The 5,631-nt window shown below is 56.2% G+C and overlaps 1 protein-coding gene across 1 annotated transcript in view; it reads right to left on the bottom strand.

The window, feature by feature from the left end:
* Positions 1–5,631, bottom strand: part of PACSIN1 (protein kinase C and casein kinase substrate in neurons 1) — a 48,277-nt gene that overhangs the window by 40,360 nt on the left and 2,286 nt on the right. The gene's annotated exons all lie outside the window — the stretch shown is intronic.

Genomic DNA, 5,631 nt, shown 5'->3' with positions numbered 1-5,631 from the left:
AGGGAAGTCCATACAATAGCATGGCTAAGGCGAGGCAAAGTCCCCAAGTCTGTCTCTGTGTCCATAGAGCCTCAGCTGTCTGCTATGTGGGAATGCAGGTCACTAGACTGGTCTGGAAAGCTTCCCTTTCCACGGGAGGTGAGGCAGGTTCTTTCTCCTTCCCCAAGATTAAAGTTGTACAAAGCAAGACTGCCCTTTCCCCATCACTGTCCTTGTCCTTACAATACTCCACTTCCATGCAGGCAAGAGGACCACTTGCCATCCTGACTCAGTTGCTTAAAATGTCCCTCGTGCCTCCCACACCCTGGAGAACCTTGCTTCCAAATCTGGACCTGCAGCTGGGCTGCTGACATGCCCTCCCACGATGGGCTGGTGCACTAGCCGCCTCTCCACACTTAGCTGGGAGGAGCCCCAAGGTAGGGTGGACCTTAGGAGAGCTGCTTAGAGATTCCTTCCATCTGTAGAAGCCCTCGGGGCTGTGGTAGGGCACCGCTGGGCTTCAAGCACTGCTCTGCTCTCAGCTGTCCTGCATGGCAAGGCTCATGCAGCTTGGAGAAGTCGCTGCAGCAAATTCCACCTTCCTGTGTCAGTATGTGCTACGCCCACCTGCTTGCCTGAGCCTGTGCATGTGATTCATAAGGGCTGTGCAGCAATCTGCTTGTGCCTCACATGAGCTATCAACATGACCCTTGCATCAGTGTGCAGCAGCCATCCCCTGTCGTGTCATGAACGCGAGTTGCAGCAGCTGGCTGCAGCACCTGGGACAGTCTGCAGATCAGCTCTGGGCTCTGTCAGCACGGTCTGCAGGGGCTTGCTCCTGAGACGCACAAGGACTTCCAAGCACTGCAGCTGCACTGGCTCAGCCAGGCATCCCGGCTCTATCCCACAGTGCCTTGCTCCCACCTGGAAGGGGCTGCAAGATTCCTGTCTCTAAGCCAGGGATGCTCAACCCTCCCTGCAGGCTGCAGAAATGGGGCAGGGATCCTGCCCGCATGTGGGGATTGTCCATAGGCCTGGTCCAGTGCATTGTCTCAACCCTGCATGCCAGATCTGGCCATGGAGTGCTCTGTGTGGTGGCCCTACTGCATGCCAGCATGATTTAGCCCCCAGCCACATCATCTGGGCACAGAGCTCCCCATGGGTCTGGAAATTTGGCAGTGGACGAGTTGCAATTAATACCATCGCTGCTCCCCCATTGCCAAATTTTTGGAGATCCCAGGGCTGGATGACATGTCTCTACAGGCTGGATCAAGCCCACGGGCCACAAGCTGAGCACCATTGCTCCAAGCAACGGTGCTTCAGAAGGCTCAACATGAGAGCCACGGCTGCCAGTCACAACGCGGGTCCTGCTATCCCACTTCTGTGAAAAACATTATCACGTGGGGGGAACTGAATGCCAAATCCAGCAGATAGGGCTCACTAATGTCCCTGCAGCAGTTTCCACGTAGGGACAAAAGTAGATGTGGTGCAACTCCAGAGGAGCAGCCACCATCTATATCAGCCAGGAGCTTGGTTTGCAGTGTAGAAACTCCTCCTCCACATCTCATTCCCCTGATCTCTCTCTTCCTCCATCTCTCCCATTTTCTTTCCCTTTCTTCCTCACTCTTCTGTAGCTAGTCCTGCAGTGCAGTCCTGTGCAGTTAAATCCATCCTGCCTCTCTGGGCAGCTTTATCTGTACTTGCAGCCTATTAATCACCATTCCACTGGGGAAACAAGGCCAGGGCCAAAGCTGCTGAAGAGGATCGGGTCACAGCCTGGCTGGTGGTGACAGGCACTTGTCAACTGAAGACGGCTGGGATAAGGGCTGGGAAGGTCCCGACACAGCAGGGTTACAACTACAGGGCGTTACCTGGATTTGCAAGAAGGACCCTTTCATCAAAACCTGAAGTCTTTTCTCTCTCCCTTTGCCCACCCTCATCTACAGTGGTACCCAAGCTGGCAAGGGTGGCTTTGACCCTGGCAGGCCAGTTAAAGAAGTCTGGGGTATTTACCCTTTGCTTGTCAAAGATTCCCCCCGGGCAGCTGGATTCTGGTTCTCTGCTCTCTTTCCAAAACCTGGTGTCATGTGAAATTCAACAGCTGCTGCTTTTGAGCCCCAGAAATGGCTGCATTTTTATCATGGCTCATTTCCCTCTTGCTGTGCATGCGTTAGCCATGCCTTCTACCTTGGTTTGCTAGGTGGCTCGGGGGCCCCTTGCAGTGCCACCACTCTTGTGATGCTCATGGTATGAGGTGTATTCTCAGAGTCCCAGCTGCCAGCCTCACATCACCAGGGAATCTCAGCTGCCTGGGAAGTGGCTAGTCCTTTTGACTGCAGAGGGAAGCTTGGGTATGTGGCCTCCATGGCAAATACATGGGAAACAGCACTTGCTGGTGGTTAATTCTCACCATGACCATGAAGTTGCTCGTGATCTTTACATCCTGGCTTGGGTTTGGGGCCAGCACCTCTGTTGGGAGGGGGCTGCGGGGTGCAGAACAAAGGAACCGGAGCTCTTGGGTCCTTTCCCTGTCTGTGTTGCTGTGACCTTGGCCAAGTCACTTAACCACGCAACCACCCTGCAGCACAGAGATCACGTTCACCGATCTCAAGAGGATGCCAGGGCTTCATCATAAAGGGTTCTGAGATCCTGGGACAAAAGGCAGAGCATGGAGCCCATTGCTTCAGATCGGCATGCAGCCTGGCTGTTCAAGTGGAAGAGGAGAGTTACATTCGGCATGGGTCTGACCCAGAACCAAACGGCTCAGCCCATGGCGGTGTCCAGAACTACATCCGGTTCTGGACTTTGAGGCTGAGCCTTTTGTCTTCCACAGGCCCAAACCCTGAGTCTGCATCAGCACTCACCCCCTCTCTGTGCTTGGATTTGGATGTAAACTTCCTGACTCCCTCCCCAATAGGCTGGAGCAAAACCCTGGCTCCAAGCTGCCTTCAGCTTGGGAAAGCTCCATCTGGAGCCACTTCTGCTTCTCTTATTATTCATCTGACTTAGCTGGGAATCGGTCTTCACTGGGGTGTCATGAGCATCGCAGGAGTAGCCACTATCTCCTATGGAGGGCTGCTGCACTGGAGCAAGACGGGGATATTGTTAGGAATACAGGGAATAGCTAGGATCCTAGGAGAGCTGCTTGGCCACCCCCGGATCAAGACCACCACGGGCTCACCCAAGCCAGACAAGGTTGCACGTGATCCTCCTGCACTTCCACCACTGACGAAGCAGAGAGAGAGCAATCCCTTGGTGCCTCTGTGCTGCCGCTGCCTTCAGAGACGGTGGGGGAGCTGCTGCAATGTGCCAGGGAGCATCTCCGAGGCAGTGTCCGCATTAGCATTTCTGCAGAGGCAGCTCTGAGCCACTGCAGTGAGGAGAGCCGAGCTCGGGTTTTAATCTGGTTAGCAGAGTGCTCGCAGCTTCCCTTCCAAGGCAGGTGCCAGGACAGCAAATAGGCAGCAAAGAAAGCTGCAAGCTGGGCCCTGGCTGGTGGTGCAAGATCAGACTCTGGTGAACCGGCAAGCGGCTGTTCGCTTACACATAGCGTGCGTGCATGTCTCTATAGGAGCTGTGTTAAATCAGCCAGGGTAAACACCCTTAAGACTGTAGTTCCTTCGCGTCTGGAATTTTAACGGCAGCATCATGACCCAAATATGATGGGAGACATGTGGCATGAGCAGGGATGAGCTGGGTTTGGGATGAACGAGGGATTGTCACAGGCCCGGAGCCTGTCTTGGAAACCAAGGGTTAGGTAGCTGGGGCCGTGTCCTCTGACACTTGGCGTACCTACGCCGTACGTAGTGTGCATACAGTACAGTAGTTCTACTGCAGTACAAATAATAAACTGTAAGAGCAATGGCTGGTGCTATTTGATTGTGTTAGGTTCCCAGCGCTCAGGCAAGGAGGGGCAGATCTGGTGGCTGCCACCTCTGGGTGCTCGGCTGGGCAGAGAAGGGGGAAAATTCCCCTCTGGGGTAAAGACTGAGACTAGTGTTTCCTGCCCACGTCCATCTCATAAAGCTGCCAGGCTGGCAGGAAGTGGCTGAGTAGGGGTGATACACTCAGGACAGCCCAGAGTAGCAATTACTGAGTCCAGTCTGATGGAGCCAGCGCCTAGGAAAGCAAGCCTGGGGCAGGAAGGGACAGGGTCACCATTCCAGCCAGTAGCCTGACAGTGGTCTTCAAACTGCCTGTGTCTGTCCAACCCTACTTCACTTCCCTGCAGAAGGGCCAAGGGGGGAGGAAGGATGTCCCGGTGGTTAGAGCACAGGCCTCAGGTCTGGGCTCACCGCTTTGCTGCCTGTCTCTTGTGCGACTTGCACCAAAATGATTTCCTCTCCCTGTGCAGCCGTTCCCTAGCTGTACGCTAGTGTCGCCCTGCCTTGCGGGGCGCTGTGAGGGCAGATGCTTTAAAGACCCAGCTTCTAGGAAGGTAGAGAAGAAGGAAGCAGGGCTTCAGCCTGGAAAGCCAGGTGGAGTCCCAGCCCCAAAGGCCAGTCCGGGCAGGGAGCTCAGCCTGCTTCTGCTCCCACCCCCTTGGGGTTGCAGGTCAGAGCAGCAGAAGCAGGGAGCAGGTGCTGGCACCTCCCTTAGTTGAGCCCAGGTAGCTAGGAGTCTGCAGCACCTGGAAGGCAGGAGCAGGTGCCTCCCCACACCTGCTCGGCACACACCGCCTACGCACGGCGCAAAGTACAAACTCCTCTTCCTCTTCCTCCCCGGCACCAAGGGCCTGACAATGAGAGAGCAGCTGAGCCCTCCCCAAGCCCATCTGCTCCAGGGGCTGCTCCTCTTGCCTTGCTCAGCCCATGCCCTAGATTCTCCCCTCCCTAGAGAGAAACAACCACACTTGCCTCTTGCAGCAGCAGAGCCCACTTAGCCATCTCCCAGCAGGGTGCTCACCCGCGAAGGGGGTGGGAGCCTGGTAAATACTGCCTGCCTCTCCCAGCACAGGCCAGGGCAGGGGCCCATGGTGACTTGAGAGAGCTGCCTTGGAACAGGGAGGAGGAGGAGGAGAGACCCCCAGCACCCTCTTGCCTACACGTTCTGCATGTGCACACAGGGATCCTGATGACCGCTCTGGCTCCAGCTCCCCAGGCATCTCCCAGGTAAGATGCATCAGCCATGGGAGCCAGTGCTACCAGCTCCGTGGTTCCACCTGCCCTGGCTGCTAGTACCAGCTGCCCCCTCACCCAGTGCGTTGAACCACCAGCCAGTGACGTGGAGCTGGGGCAGGCGTGGGAGGTCCAGGAAGAGGGGATGTACAGTATGCAGCAGGCAGTGAGTGTCCCCTGGGGTTCCCGGCTACAGGCTGCAGCCTAGAGACGGATCCTAATGATGGTCAGAGCAGCCTGTTCGGGTTACAGAGCCTGGCCCGGCGTCCAGAGGACATGTCTAGACAGCAGAGTCTAGAATGCAGGTGCTGGGGCTGGGGGGTGCTCCGGTACAGGAAGCAGATGGAGATCGGATACCAAGGCAAGGCAGGGAGAGCAGCCCAGGGCAGCCTGACATGGGAGCCGGGGCCCAGCCCCCCTGTTCTGTGGTTCCCGAAGAAGGGAAGGGTCTGCTGATCTCTCTGCAACAGGGGAGTTTTCCAGCCTCTTGAACTTGGCATCTGCCAGTCATTTGTCGTTCCCTAGATGTTTCATT

Source organism: Alligator sinensis, unplaced genomic scaffold (genome assembly GCF_000455745.1).
Source record: "Alligator sinensis unplaced genomic scaffold, ASM45574v1 scaffold872_2, whole genome shotgun sequence".
In the NCBI taxonomy this organism is placed as follows: Eukaryota; Metazoa; Chordata; order Crocodylia; family Alligatoridae; genus Alligator; species Alligator sinensis.
The sequence above is the reverse complement of the archived record's forward strand: the minus strand, read 5'-3'. Positions and strand labels throughout refer to the sequence as shown.